The following is a 14,784-nucleotide window of genomic DNA, read 5'->3' as shown; positions in this document are numbered from 1 at the left end:
TTTGTCACATTTGTTTAATCTAAAACATTATATTATAAAATAAAATAATATTACATTATATTATAAAATAATATAACACCAAGAACAATGGTTTTGATAATAATGCATGCTCATCTTCCTCTTATGTGCTTGGCTTTGATTCTATTACTTTGTGGCATAATAGACTTGCTCATATAAGATTTAGAACAATTAAAAGAGTTATTAAATGTGGTTTAATTGTATGAAATGATTTTGAGCGTGACAAATGTGAATTATGTGTTAAATCTAAGATGGTAAAGAAACATTTTCCTAATGTTGAAAGAAAACTAATTTGTTAGATTTGATACATGGTGATTTGTGTTAATTGAATGGAATAATTGCTAGAGAAGGACATAGGTATTTTATTACCTTTATTGATGCTTGTTTTAGATTCACATATGTATACTTGCTTAAGAATAATGATGAGGTCTTTAGCATGTTTAAAATCTATAAAGGCAAAGTTGATAATCAATTGGAAAAGAAAATTAAAGTGATAAAATGTGATAGGGGCGGTGAATACTTTTCAAATGAGTTTAATGTGTTTTGTGGGATGCATGGTATAATACTTGAATTTACAGCCTCTTATACTCCCAAACAAAATGGTATAGAGGAGAGATATAATAGAACCTATATTGAGATGATTAATGCTATGTTATTACATGCAAATTGTTTTGTTTTATGGGGAGAAGCCTTGCTTACCGCTTGTCATATAATCTAAACCAGATTCCTCTAAAGAAGAATCAGATTTCACCTTATGAAATATGGAAGGGAAGGAGGCCTAACCTAGGATATCTCAGTTTAATATATAATATCGATTTACTATATATATATATTATTTTTATTTTATCATATATATATAATTACTATATATATATTTTATTTTTATTTTATCATATATATATTCGTATATTGCCTATATATATATCCGTATATTCCCATACCCCATACCTCTCAATCTTCCACCACCCACGAAACCCCCCCCCCCCCCCCAAGAAATCCCTTAGCCGCCGCCCAGTACTGCCTCCAAGCCTCCCAATCACCACAGACCCACAGCCGAGCCACCCTCATCGAGCCACCACGACACCACGAACCCATCACAGCCACGACCCATGAACCCACGGCCCATTGCCAGCACCGCCTAGCCCACACAACCCGACACCATACTCAAGGCTCAACGGGACTCACGACCTCCTGCTTACCCATTCAAGTTTCAGGGCATTCTCTTATTCAGTAAACTTCTTCTTGGAAGAGCATAATTCTGTAATTTTCATGGAGTAGGTATTTTGAGCTGCTGATATTCTGTTGTATTTCCTGGTGATATACTGTGAAAAAATTCTCTTTGTGGGGAGGCCATTAATTGGGTTGCAGCTCTTGAGAATATCAGCTGATTTATTACTGACTGACCGAGGCTCATTACCACAGCCACATTCCGAACACATATCTCGTTCCGTCACAGTCACCATGCCTAAAGTGAAGTACTACGCCCACAAAGCCAAGAAGAAGCCATTCTCTGAAGTCCCCAAATTTTCCTCTGAAATAGCAGAGGTAAAATACTATGCTTCTATCTGCCACAAAGATTTCTACATGGAGCGAGGCCTGATAGCCGCGAATGCCAACTTCAGCGACCTGCCCGACTGGTTAATTGATACTGTCACAGAGAGGAATTGGGAGACCCTGTGCTCAACACCGAAACCAGCCGTACCCGAGTTGGTCAAAGAATTCTATTCCAACTTCTTGGCCGAGCAATGGCCTACAGAAATAATTGTTAGAGGAGAAGAAGTGCCATTTCGGCTGAGGTCATTAACGAGATTTTCTTGTTGGAGCCAGTCAAGTGCAAGTTCACCAAGGGACATGAACAGATGTTTGACGAACTGATTCAAGATATTATACCTGAGCTGGCCAAACCAGAGGTCGAGTGGGACATTGATGAAAATGGAACGTTTCATTTTCGAAGAACGGATCTGCAACATGAGATGAAATTCCTCTACAGCTTTGTCCAGTCTACCTTGCTCCCAACCTCCCAAGATTCCACAGTGAGCAGGGAGCGCATGTCGATGCTCTATTGCGTAATGAAAGGGATGCCGATTGATGTAGGTTCCGTGTTGGCGCAAGAAATTTTTGACTGTGCGCATCGGTCCAAAGGCAAGCTCTTCCTGCCTTCCACTGTTACCGCTATATGTCACGAGGCCGGTGTCCCGGTGTGGCCAGAGGAGCGGCTGGTTCCAACAAAGGGGCTCATCAGTTTTGGATCGGCCCGTGCTCCCAAGACTAATGCTGCTTCATCCTCAACTTCCAGTGATCCCGTCCTGGAGCAATTGACCAGGCACGAGCAGATACAAAACCAGATGCAGTTGAGGCTAGAATAGATATGTGAGCGTCTGCACACCCTGTGGACTTATGATCAGCAGAGGGATGCAGCAATGAGGAGTGTGCTGCAAAAGGCTCTGCCAAAAGCTAGTCCACAATTTCCAGCGTTCCCAGATCAAATTTTGAATCCTTGGACTGATGATGTTGATGACAAAGAGGAGTCCCATGGCGAGGACTCCGAGTAGAGGGGGTTTCCTTTCTTTGTTATTTTATTTTCTGTTAATTTATGTTATTTTGTGTTTTGTGACTATTGTTATTGTGTTTTTAGTTTAGGTTGTTTAAATTGTGTTTTAGCATTGAACTTTAATAACTGTGATTGTGTGTTGTTTGTATTTGTGCTTGAGAGATATTGTTGTTTGGTCTGGCTTAGCGTAGCGCTCGATGATGATATCATCCGCCTTCCTCCATTTGTGTTATGCCCTGATTTTATGTGTTAAATATGCTAGTTTAGGTGCTATTGCTATCTTTAATGCCATCTATTAGTGATTCTTTCAATAGTTGTGTGCTTGTGCTATCCCACCATGCTTTGGATCTCTAGAATAACCAACATCTTGAGAAAGTTTAAGCTTCTAGAATTGGTTAGTGTAATCCTTGAGGCGAAATCCTAGCTAGCTTTACCACTTAGAAATGATCTAGGCCATCCTTGGACGTTTGGGCCTTTCAAGCTTTCCCATTGTATATTAATTCCCCTTAGTCACCCTTAGTTGAGCTAATTTGCCTATTCTTTCTTAATACATATCATTAATGATAACCCCCTGCTTAAATTGTTATTTTTAACTTTCATTAACCAAACCTAGCTGCTGAAATTTATCAAGAACAGATTATTTGCAGTAAGTTTGGGGTGGGTGGGGTTAGTTTTTAGCCATGTGGTGAGCTATTCCAAGTTTCATTTATTAGCCACATTGGGGAAAATGATGAGAATTAAGTTTGGGGTGTGTTGGAATAAGCTCACATAAATATTCATATTTCTCTTGCTATATATATATATATCTCTTTACTGTTACAATGAGTTTAGTAAAAAAAAAAAGAGAGAGAGAGAAAGAGGCAGTTTTGAAGCTAAGTTTGGGGTGTACAACCCCTATCCCAGAAAATGTTGGAGGCTTCTCTCTATTTTTCTAGTTGAATTTGGAAATAAAAATAGCAAGAGAATTAGAGCTAAATCAAATTATTCATTGTGGGTTAAAAATACATTTTGGGTAAGAGCTTGAAAAAAATAATAATAATAATAAGAGAGGTTCTTGATAAGTTGAGGTGGTTAGGTTATAACCCATTAGAAATATTATCTTTTATCCTACCCTAACCTAAGCCTTACACTACAAGCTGAGTAAAGTCCTTTTGATCTAAGGGGTAAAGCTAGACTACATTAGTGGAGAGGGTTGCACTAATTCAACCTATGGAAGCAGATATTTTTAAACTTGCGGATCAATGGTAGTTATTAGAGGAATTCAAGGTGTTGGTGGGAAGTATTTGCAGACTCTAGTGATTGGGTTACTTTTGGGAGGCATTAGTGATATCAATAGCACTTAAAATGAGTTTGAGACAAATAAAGTCAAGGCATATTCACTACCATCATATCATTCCATTCCACATAATTCTGAGAGCATTTTCTTCGCTAAGCTATGATTGATTGATCAGTACTCTCTCATTTACAAATCTGTGTTTGTTGTTGTCTTAGTGTTTGTAGTGTTTATTTTGCTTCTGTTTTTCATTACTTGAGGACAAGCAATATGCCAAGTTTGGGGTGTGATAACTCTATGATTCAGAGTTATTTTTATTAACTTTGAACTTGAATTTTGGATGAAAAGAGTAATGAGTGTGATGTTATTTGTAAGTTTGTTAAGTTTTTACCTTTCTTTTCTAGTTAGTGTGTTAATTCAAGAGTCTTGTAAATTGTTGGTAGGAATTGTAATTAATTAAGTAATTGTGTGTGTTCTGTTGTTTAGGAAAGGAACTTTTGACTCGCCAAGGGAAACTAAGGAATCCAAGGAAAAAGGGGACAAAAAGCTGGAAATGCTGCTCAAATGCTGGAGGCCGAAGTGTTAGCAAATCTGGAAAATGGGGACTGACGTGGACAAGAGCCAGCTGACCTTTCTTCACTTATCTCAGCGCCTATGTGGCACCCACTTAAAAATTAGGTCAGCTGGCTGAGGTGGCGTGGACTAATGGATCAAGAAAGAAAAATGGGCTTTCTAATTAGGGTAAGGAGAAGAGGAAAGTACCCTAAGGAGAGGACAGCCGAAATCAACTAAGAAAAAGAAAAAAAACACAGTATAGTCTTTACTCAGCAAGAAAGAGGAAAAAGAAAAATTGCAGAGAGATATACACAGAAAAATCAAGTACCCAAAAGAGGAGATCCACGAGCAAAGAAGGAGGAGGACGATAGCAACTGATTCTACTTCTTCTCTTTCTTCTATATTTATCTTTTGTGTAGTGTATACTCTTCATTCTACATTGTGTGAAACTGAATATTAGTTATGGATGAACAATATCTGGTTTGGGTTGTAATTTTCAGTTTGAACATGAGCTAATCCTTTTGAGATTTGAATGGCTATGGAACCCGATGTTATGAATTAATGATGAGAATTGCATGATTTTAGCAGCTTGCCTTTGTTCATTCAAGTGAGATGAATGTTAAATGATTGTTAATTACTGGCCATGACTAACAATTTGCTTAGCTAGATCTGATTCTGGAAAGGTTATATCTAGTGGAAATAACTTGGATGATGCAAGAGAATTACCATGTTTAGGTTGTTCTTAGTGAGTAAAATAGGAATATTTTGCTACCTTGTATAACTTGAGAATTGGTGTGTAATTGCTGTTCTGCAACCTGATTAAATATAGGAATGTATTAAATCAAGCTGTAGAATTAATTCACTGAGTTTTGGGAAAATCTCACGTGCTTATCTTAGAATTCTGTTAACTCTGTGCAACTTTGCTGAACGAATGCTGTAACAACTGGGCAGATTAACATAGGGGGAAATAGCTATTCAGATCAATTAATCCATAGACATTTTTTCTTGAATTCAATTTTGCTATCATTTTAGTTATATTTTAAAATAGATTTAATTGCAGTCATTTAATTTCAGATTGATAGTACAATTATTCTCATAATGTCTTCCTTTAATTTTAAATTGTTGATTAGTTGGTTTTACATTTGCTTGATTTTGCAATCCCTGTGGAGACGATACTCAACTTACTACTATATTACTTGTTGCCGACTGTGTACACTTGCACGTTTTATTTGCTTAAAATTACGCAACAACGTCTCAAGTGGAGACTCTTTACCTAGAAGAGGGAAACCATAAGGGAGGTACCTGAAAGTATCCTATGGTACTTCAAGTGGATGATGATCCTAAGACTTTCCAAGAGGCTATGTCCTCAAGAGACTCTAACTTTTGGAAAGAGTCAATAAATGATGAGATGGTTTCAATCATATTAAACCACACTTGGGGAGATTTTTGATCTACCACAAGGATCAAATCCAGTAGGGTGTAAGTGGGTATTTTGAAAGAAGTACAATACTAATGGGACCATTCAAGCCTATAAGACAAGATTGGTGGCCAATTGGTTTAGACAAAAGGACGGCATAGATTACTTTGATACCTATGCACTAGTAGCAATGACAACATCTATAAGATTGTTGTTTGCCTTACCATCAGTACACAACTGATATGTTCATCAAATGGATGTGAAGACGACATTCCTGAATGGTAACCTTGATGAGGAGGTGTACATGGAACAACTGGAAGGGTTTGTTCTAAAGGGGAATGAACATAAGGTGTGTAGGCTTGTCAAATAATTATATGGTTTAAAGTAAGCACCTAAACAATGGCATGCAAAATTTGATGAGGCCATTGTTTTGAATGGGTTTAGACAGAATAGTGCAGACAAGTACTTATATTCTAAGACTTATGAAGACTATGTCATCTTAGTGTGTCTATATGTTGATAATATTATGATATTGAGTAATGACATGAAAGGCATAATAGAAACGAAGATGTTTCTATCTTTTAACTTCAAGATGAAGGATCTTGGAGAGGTTGATACCATTTTAGGTAATAAAGTTAGAAGGAGTGTTGATCGATATGCCTTAAGTCAAGCTCATTATATTTAGAAAATGCTTGACAAGTTTGGTCATCTCAATATCAAAGAGGAAAACACACCCTTTGATTCAAGTCTAAAGCTTGAAAAGAATGAAGGGAGAGCGGTAGCTCAACTAGAGTATGCAAGTACAATTGGGAGTTTGATGTATGTCGCTCATTGCAATAGAGCGTTCATTGCATTTGCGGTTAGCAAACTTAGTAGGTTTACTAGCAATCCAAGTATCTTACATTAAAAGACGACTGAAAGAGTGTTTGGATACCTTAAAAGGACCCAAAAGTTATGCCTCCAATATTCTAAGTTTCCTAAGATACTTGAGGTATATATTGACACAAGTTTGATATTTGGTGTAGGAGATAATCTCTCCACAACCGGTTGGGTGCTCACCCTTGGTCGGGGTGCGGTTTCTTGGGTTCTAAGAAACAAACATGTATATGTCACTCAGCCATGGAATTTGAGTTTGTAGCTTTAGCGGCAACCAACAAAGAGGTTGGGTGTTTAAGAGATCTCATCTTTGAGACACCAAGAGCTGCGATTGATGTATCGATGATTTCGATACATTGTGATAATCAAGCTACTTTGATTAGAGCTTACAACAAGATTTACAATGGGAAGTCTAGACATATAAGTCTAAGACATGACTCTGTGAGGGAATTGATTAATAAGAGTATCATATCAATTTCATATGTGAAATCATATGAGAACTTTGTGGATCCGTTTACCAGAACTTTTGGGAGAGATTTGGTTAGTTCAACAAATAGAGAGATGGGAATAAAACTTCTTGATATACAGATTCCCCAATGGTGGCAACCCAACTCAAAACTTGTATACATAATGTGTAGAATTGAATGGGTAAGAACAAGTCATTCGATAAGGGAATAGTTTACACGCTAACAATTTAAAGTCTCAACAGGGGTGAGTTAATGTTGGTTGCTATCGAAGTGAGGGTTAATCCTAAGGCTTTTAATGAAATTCAGTTAAGAGTAACACGCATCTCTAAAGGTAGCAAAGATGATGTAAGGATTTCACCTATGGGAACCTAGACGTGGGCCGCCTCTCAAGAAAGTAGGAGTTTTCTCTCCAGATGGTTCATGAATTGATCAAGCACAATACCATTAATAGTGCTAGGCTCAAACAGTGGGAAATCCATAAGTAATCATATAGAGGTGTCTGAGACATTACCAATTTTTATCAATAGGAATGTTGGTTCAATTTTGTAAGAATACATTCGGATTTCGATTTAAGCTTTGTAGTGTTTTCACTAAGGTAAAGTTCAAACCCAAAAGGTACTATACTTTATGTCTAATATTGTAGGCTAGAAAAGAGAGGATGCATTTAACAAAGTGGGAGAATGTTAAAATTGGTTAAATATATGGTTGAATTCTTTAGACACAAAGAAGTGCTAAAACAATAATGATTTCGCAAAAGTCAACATGTGAAAGTTTACTTTGAGTATATGCATTTTTAAATCAAAATTTTGGGTCTGAAATGTTTATTTGGAGTATATAAGAGTACTCAAAAAGTTTGGGATCATTTGGAGGTGTTTTGAGACACCTCTTTGATGGGTGTCGTATGTCATATCAAATTAATATATTTTTTATTCACTCATACCAGCTACTTCAATATAGCGGTAAATAAGGGTCGAACCCACGAGGCCTATGATCAAATTATTATTCAAAATAAGAACAAAACTGAAATTAGAAAATGATTTTAGTTTTAAAAAATAAACACATAAAATGAAATAAAGATCAAAGATTAAATAACTAAGGATAGAACGATATTAAAGAAATACTCAAGAATTACTCTCCACTTTCGACAATCAATATATCAACAATGACGAATAATATTCCCTATTCCCAATTAAAATATTAACCCCACAGATAACACTTAAGCACTCAATTATCTTAGTTTCCCTATTATACTTAATTAAAGCTAAGCGCTCTTAATTAACTATTTTTACCCAGTAATAAACCAATCAAGCATGCAATCTATGTAACCTTGTAAAAGCATTACACTCTATGGAAATAGGTTATTCTAGGCAACAAACTCATTAAGCATGCAATTCATTTAACCAAGGTTTTTTTTTTCATCACAATCAAAATACCTGTCACAATATCCTAATTGTAATTTATCACTCTACTTAGAATCCTAAACTATTAGGTAAATAACAATACTAAGATGACAGTAGAACAATGCGAAACCCTAATTAGTGGCCAGCTAAACAAGATTTTACAAGATTCATAACATTCAAATACAAAAATAGAAGCAATTTAATATAAGGGAATACAAGAAATAAAATTCATCAATGCATTCAAGATCTCATGTCTAGGGTTTTGAAATAACCCTCAACTATAATGAAAACTACTCCATAATCACATTCATATTCATAAACATAACTATTCAATGAAAGTAAAGGAGTTTTAAGAAGAAAGACAAACTTGAATGAAGAATGTTTTTACTGATGTATTTTCTCCTCCTCTGCTGCACTAGCCTCTAAAATTCGTAATCCAAAGTTGTATTAAAAGTTAACCAAAATCCCTTTTATAGCCCATTAAAAATTACATTTAATAATTATAATTTTATGAAAAAAACTATCGCTGTCCGCAACCATTGATTCCTAGTGGTCGCGACCACGGGATGTTTCTGGGCAGGTTTCGCATGGCAGCCACGCCAAGGAGATTGTGATGGCCGCGACCACTAATCTATAACTCCCAGGCTGTGGCCAGGAAATTTTGGTGGCTGCGGCCACAGCCCGAAATCTTCCCGCATGCTTTTTCTTCGTAATCTTCAACTTTATGCTTGAACCTCGGGTTTAGAGAGTTCTAAAACACTTCAAACATGTCCCAAACTTCATTTTCTCGAGTCCTATCATTACACATACATTCCTAACTTCAAAAATACATCAAATTCATCAATAATACCTTACAAAATATTTTATGGCTTAAAAATAAAAGACTCGTAAAACAAAGACACTTGAAATTAACATAATCTAAATGCGAAAGGATAACAAATATAATATCCAAAATACCCTTATCACTCATGCAGCCGTATTACAGAGGCATCGGTGATATGTCGCCCAGGATCTCAAAACCCTAGAGAGATAAATACCAAGCAACATGTCGCCTAGTATAGGGTGACGTATCACTTGGTAGGCGATGCATCGCTTGGTGCCAAGTGACACGTTGGTTGGTGCGTTACAGAATGTCTGTACGGTTATGTGTTGTGGCTCCAAAACTTAAATTTAAATGCCCTAATCTCATTGGTTAAGTCTAATGAGATTCATATACTTTTTAAGGAGTTCAAATGTTTTACTTGGAGACTTGATGACTCACCTCTTTCTCTCACTAAAGAAAAACTCTCTCTCTCTCTCTCTAACTTCAAGATTACTAGTTTTCTCGAATATCTTCATTAAGAAAGCTTGAATTGAATGGAGATCCAAGGCTTTTGATTCCCAATCTCATCCCACTAGTTGTAGCTTCAAGCATCTTCAAATGAAGGCTAGGAATAGAGATTTTTGGACAACAAATCTTCATTTTTGTCAAGCCTTGTCACTTTTGTGTCCCACATAAAATCATAGCTTGTGATTTTATGCCCCTAGGGTTTGTTCATCGATGAAGGTCTACTCTAAACTGTTATCCATTGTCTTGATGTAATTTGTGTTTAACTATTCTATGAGATTGGCTTTCTTGTATGATTCTGTCATTGAGTTGTAATACAAACATAGGTTTGTGAATCCTAACCCCAACAGATAGCGGCATTGTTGATAACATTTTTACCCGACTTGGCAAGAAAGTATGACCATGGAATGATTTTGACTTGCGTGAAAATATGAACAATTGGTGAGGAGACACCCATAATCATAATTATGTAGGAAGAGAAGACCTTCAAGATCACCTAATCATAATTATGTAGCAAAAGGACCCTCATTCTTAGCAGCCCCTATTGTTAATCAGTTGAGGGGCGAGGACTAGGGCGTTGATGATTCGATTGTAGCTCAACATGAAGAGGGTGAGGAGAGAGATTAGGGATGTGGGCAAGGTCAAGAATGGTGAGCTCATACTAAACCCAAGGAAGGTAAGCTCCTTCTCCCCCATCATTGCTAACGCACAATTTCCTAACAACCTCAGGACGACGATGATGGCGACATACGATGGCCGAGGGGATTTCTTAGAGCATGTTAAAAACTTTGAGATTCATATGGAGATACACAAAGTATCATACAATGCGTGGTGCATGGACTTCCCCTTTACTATATTATGAGTCGCTAAGCAGTCATTCTGGAAGTACCTTCCGAGATCAATAAACTCCTGGGAGCATCTCACCCAAGAATTTTACCATTAGTTCTACGCTGCATGTGTCCACCCCCATGAGGCTAACCTTCTTGTCAATCTGAAGCAATGCGAGAATAAGACCCAAAAGGACTACACCGTAGATTCAAAGAAGAAGTTTCTCATGCTAAGACAGTCATTGATGAATGGAAACTAATGGCAATAATGGGGGGCAACGGGGTTCAAAAAGCCCTTTGTGGAATAGTTTGACCAGTAAATCAGTGAGCTCCATGCATTATTTCCTGGACCGTGCTGACAAGTTCATCTAATTGGATGATGCAACTAAGAATGCAAATGAGAGCAGTGCTAGCAACCACAACACAAAGGGTGGCAAAGACTGAAAGGGCAATGACAACAACGAGAATGCAAAAAAATGCGAGTAATAGTCAAGTGTCGAACCATCAAGGGCAAGGTAACAATAAGAAGAGAAACATGTTAAGTATAAGCCGCACTTTACAAATTATACAACCCTAGTCTAGATGGGCGAACAAACTTTCAATGGAGTTGAGAACAAAGTACCATATAGGAAACAACCCCCGATTAAGGAAGAACCAAGCTAGTGTGACCAAACCAAGAATTATCGCTACCACAAGGACCATGGGCATGAGATCGATGAATTGTGTCAACTGAAGGACGAGATAGAAATCCTAATCATTAAAGGTCACATGGCTAGCTATATTGATCGTCGCCAAGGTTTGAACCAGAACAATGGTCAAAGTGATGGGAAGCAAAGATAACGATCTCCTTCAGATCGACCATGGTCCCTAGCCTATGTTGGTGAGGTACCAAATGTAATAGTGATTATGATCACAATCTGTAGAGGACAACTCATTGCTAGGGAGAGTAACAATGTCCGAAAAAGATAGACAAGTGAGTTAAGTCACGAGCTGAACAAGGTAATGACCAATGAGGGGAGACCGAATTTAACGCCCTACTAAACCAGGACCATTACATTGTGTGTTTAAAATTGTGCTTAACTTGACAAATGAGTCATTTGGACTAAAACTTGCAGTTAAGGTTAGTTAAAATTTGGTATAAAAGTTTCTGATTAAACATTTGCTACTTTTCATTAAAATATTTAGTATATATACACAGGATCCCAAAGAAACGAGTTTAAATTTTGTACAAGGGAAAAATAAACAAGATACATAACAACCTTCCTAAGCAGCAAAACCACTAAATTCTATATTTCCAAAAAAAGTCTCAACAGTGGCAGTCGACCAGGCTGCTTATGTACACGTCGTTCCCAAAGTTCTCCGACTCATTGGTTTTCCAGCTTCCCTTGGCCCTTACCTGTACGCCATAGCTCCCGTGAGCCAAGGCCCATAAGGAAAACTTAAATATGATTCAAATGGCTTAACAGATTCAAGTATAAGCAACATGCTTAGCAGTAACAACCCTACTCAAGTAAACACATTGTCCAATCTAAACGACCATTGAGTCACACAAGTGCAAACCATACTTCTATTTATTTAGGTGGCATCCGGGCCAGACAAGTTCATGCTGCACTCCTAGGTTGCCCTAGTCAAAATGGCGTGCATTCCGCACACTTATTGCCTATGTCGGCTCTTAAACTGAGCTTTTAGATCAGGTAATAATCAGATATACAGTTTACTTAACACAACATGAGATATAATGTATTCAAGCACACCTAATCAAGCAATTACAGGCATAATTATAATCATGTTCATCAATAGGGGCCCGAGCCATAATTATAACCAGGGTGCAGTTTTCTTACTTTAAGTTCTGTGTGAATGAAGATACGACCTCAAGTACGATCCTGATCCCGAGCCTTGCAGTAATCTAGTTACAACATATTAACGGATAATCATCAATAACTAAACCAATTAACAACTTCAAGGTTGATTCCTAGCCTCCGAGACCACGAATTATACTAAACCGGGAAGGAAAATCCTTCCCGTGCCATTAGGTTTGACTTACCATACTCAAAATCCTCTTTGGCTAATGTTCCCAATTTGAGCTGCGGTGCCCCTCATTAAGGGTTGTGGCACTCCACAAGTCAGAAAGTTGCCAACTTTTGGTTTTCCTAGCAATGTACCGCAGAGCATCCAACCAGGCGGTGTGGCACCAAGATGATTCAGAGAACCTTCCTAGCCTCTGAGTTCATGTGGGTCGCAGTGCTCCAAGAACAACCCTGCGGTGCGGCCCTGCAACTCTAAAATTTCCAGTGATTTCAGAAAATGCAGCTCCTACGAATTAACCCCAAAGAATTGTTTCAACTAGAATTGATCACTAGAATGACCCAAAAGGCTCAAATACACTACAAATATCCTTCAAAACTCTCCAAAATTCAACCAACACCCAAAGTTCAAAACTATCCATAAGCTAAATAAAAAAACCTTAAAACTTGCAGAGCTTACTAGAGAAAGGCCTACCCTTGTGATCAACGAGACTCCTAGCTGAAACCCCACACTAAACAACCTCAAATCCCTCCAAGATTTGTCGTCCAAACTTAGAAATTAAGCCTTTCTCTTCCAAAACCAAAGAATACTTCCAACAAGGGAGAGAGAGAGAAAACGAGAGAGAGAGAGAGAGAGAGAGAGAGAGAGAGAGAGAGAGAGAGAGAGAGAGAGAGAGAGGTGTTTTGTTTCTGTTTCTTCTAATTTCCTAAAGCTTCTAGATGACTAAGGTAGTCCAAAGCTAGGGAAAAGACAAAAATACCCCTAGCCATTACCTTGGTTCTATAATGCCCTAACCGACAAAACGATCATTTGTCACCGTTTCCCCGCCAAACATCCAAATCCATTTAAAATTCCCGATTAATCCCACTAATCTTCCAAACACTAATATTTTTCCTTAGTTATAACTCATACTCCAATACCCTTGGTAATTCACCGCATTATTAAAATACCCCTGGGCTCACCCCAAGTTGGGATTTAACCCCGTTGTGACTTTTCAGCATAATTGCTCATTAGGATCGTCTCGTGCCACACATGTAAAATATATCCACATAATAATGTGGTCCTACTCACAACACACATATAATTATAGATATACCCTCAACGGATCAAAATTATAAAAATGCCCTTTCTAACAGAATAGGGTCTATAGACACATTTAATCCTCTTAAACATGCATAAGTGGTCATATCATAATGTAACTCATATAATTCACATATATAATCACAATTAGATCATATTAACACATAAACATCCAATTATGCTCTCCTGGCCCTGTAATCAAGGCAGTAAGCCTTTATAGAAAATTTGGAATGTTACAACTATCCCCTCCTTGTAACAAAATTTCATCCTTGAAATTTATTCAAACATCAGGGGATACCGGTCCTGCACATCTGACTCTAACTCTTGAGTCATTTCCTTACCTCATTGTTTCTCTATATTTCCCCCACTTAGGTTACAATCTTATTCCTTAAGGCTTTAGTCTTTCTCTCCAACATCTCTACTACTTCTCTTCATATTATATGTCTTATTGTAATTCCAATGTCTCTTAACCCAAAAGGGTATAATACTAGACACATCTTTCCTTAGCATTAATATCTGAATTTCCCTATGAACCACCACCCATACTAGGGTAAGGCCAATCCAGGTCTAAGATACCTAGAAGCAAATTTCTCTTTCATCCAAATTATTTTATGTCCCTAATCAACAATACTCGGAGAAGCACAAGGTCACCAATTCTAGAACTCCATGTTCCCATATCTGAATATGCATAACTTTTGTACCTTTTCAATAAAGCAAATATTTCTACTCTAATGATCTTCAATAACGTAATTGGTCCTCTAAACCATTTCAAGACCAGAATACTTCCAATCTCCCATCTCATTCCTAGAAGTGGGTGCTTGCCACTCCCTCTCTCACAATATCGCATATGGAGTCACTCCAGTTGTTGATTGGTAATTATCGTGTCCCTAAACTCACATGCCCGAACCATGACGTCAAAAATCTAATTTTTCTTTTCACATTGTCTATCTGTGTGAGGATGACATGTA

This window comes from Humulus lupulus, chromosome 2 (assembly GCF_963169125.1).
Source record: "Humulus lupulus chromosome 2, drHumLupu1.1, whole genome shotgun sequence".
In the NCBI taxonomy this organism is placed as follows: Eukaryota; Viridiplantae; Streptophyta; class Magnoliopsida; order Rosales; family Cannabaceae; genus Humulus; species Humulus lupulus.
The sequence above is the reverse complement of the archived record's forward strand: the minus strand, read 5'-3'. Positions refer to the sequence as shown.